General features: G+C 43.6%; 1 non-coding gene across 1 annotated transcript; it reads left to right on the forward strand.

The window, feature by feature from the left end:
- The first annotated feature begins 1,661 nt into the window (after positions 1-1,661).
- Positions 1,662-1,743, forward strand: trnal-uag (transfer RNA leucine (anticodon UAG)). The gene has a single exon. It is a non-coding gene; the product is annotated as a tRNA-Leu (tRNA).
- The last annotated feature ends 209 nt before the right edge of the window (positions 1,744-1,952 follow it).

The following is a 1,952-nucleotide window of genomic DNA, read 5'->3' on the forward strand; positions in this document are numbered from 1 at the left end:
TTTGTAGCGCTGCTCCTTCATCATGTGGTTGTTGAGTAATTTCCTTTTCATTATGGCACTGCCGAATCAACTCCCATTGACATCACTCAGTCTGTGCTGCTGTGGTCACTGTTGCTGGGTGAATGTGTCCCAATCTGACGATCATGACCTTCAAACTATCTGATCCATTTGGACGCCACAGTTTCGACATCTGTCTTCATGTAGCAGCTTTTACTGACATGACCAGAGATTATTGGAGCATGAGGTTCAGGGAAATGACACACGACAGTATCGGGAATAAGTGACTTGGTTGGAAAACAACAGTCCAGCATCTTTCTGCAACGGCCGAGTGCTGCTATCACTGGACTGCTACTTCAGACCCCGAGTTAATGTGCCTGGGATAGGTGTTCGACTCCAACCATGCTAGCTGGTAGAATTGGATTGCATTAAATATCGGGTTCTACAAATACAATGACTCCTAAACCATTTTGACCAATTGCTGAAAAAACAAAACCATTCAGTTCATTAATGTCATTTGAGGATGGAAATCCGGCCGGCCGTTTTGATATGGTTCAGTATCAACGGCCTGCTGAGCAATTAGGGATAGTCATTAAATGCTATCGAGCTAGCGACGTACATTATACTATAACAGAATTTATTAAAATGTTCATTTGGCTCCAACCAGTGTATTGCGTGCAATTCTGCAATTCATATTATAGCATGGAAGTGGCCGCACTGGGAACGGTGCAGGAGAGATTCGCTAGGATATTTCGCGGTCTGAAGAGTTTCAGTTATGAAGAGAGACAAGGCAGACATGGGATGTTTGTCGCCGAGCAGAGGAGATTGAGAGAAGACATGATTGAGATGAACAAATTAATGAGGGATATTGATCGAAAGAAACATTTCCTACTGGTGGAGAGATCGAATATTGGGGGCCATAGATTTCAGGAAAAAGCAGCAAGGCTTCAATAGTTTAATCAGCAAGCGGGTGGTTGGAATTTGGAAGGCACTGTCTGTCAGTGTCAGAGAGACAAAAATCCTCACAACCTGAAGAAATATCCAGATATGAATTGGTGATGCAAAGACATATAAGGCGATGGGGTAAACGATGGTAAATTTGATTCAGGTAATTAAGTAGTTAGAACATAGAACATAGAACATAGAGTGCAGAATAGGCCATCCAGCCCTCGTTGTTGCACCGACCTGTGAACTATTCTCAGCTCGGACCCCAACATTAGCCCAAAATCATCCATGTGCTCATCTAAGGATTGATTAAATCTCCCTAATGTGGCTGAGTTGACTACATAACAGATAGGACATTTAATGCCCTGATCACTCTCTGCGTAAAGAATCTGTCTTGATCATCTGTCAGATCTATCACTCCCCCATTTGCTGTTATCCCCCCTCGGATACACTGACATCATCATCCGAGAAAAAAAAGATTTCCACTGTCTACCCTATCTAATCTTCTGATCATCTTGAATGTCTCTATTTAATCGTCTCTTACCTTTCTTCTTGCCAAATGAGAGCAGTTTCAAGTCTTCCAGCCTTTACTCACAACACCTTCCCTCCAGACCAGGCAACATCCTGGTAAATCTTCTGCTCACATTTTCCAGTGCTTCCACATCCTTCACTGAAATATGGGACAAAGAACTGTACACAATACTCCAAGTCTAGCAGCTGGTAGTGTGGCCGAGCGGTCTAAGGCGCTGGATTTAGGTTCCAGTTTCGACAGGGGCGAGGGTTCGAATCCCACCACTGCCATTTCTACTGACCAGCTCCAACGGCACAGCTTGTTAAACTTCTGCGCAGATCAGGTATTGATTTGCTTCCCAGGCAATTAACTGTGCTGATTTATCCAAACTGTCTCTGCTGTCATTATCGTGTTCGCCTCCCTTGTGTAAAATTGCAAACAGGTCACCTTTATGTTGCTTTATGTTCCAAGCATGTTGAGATTTTACTGGAACCGAATG

This window comes from Hemiscyllium ocellatum, unplaced genomic scaffold, assembly GCF_020745735.1.
Source record: "Hemiscyllium ocellatum isolate sHemOce1 unplaced genomic scaffold, sHemOce1.pat.X.cur. scaffold_290_pat_ctg1, whole genome shotgun sequence".
Classification (NCBI taxonomy): Eukaryota; Metazoa; Chordata; class Chondrichthyes; order Orectolobiformes; family Hemiscylliidae; genus Hemiscyllium; species Hemiscyllium ocellatum.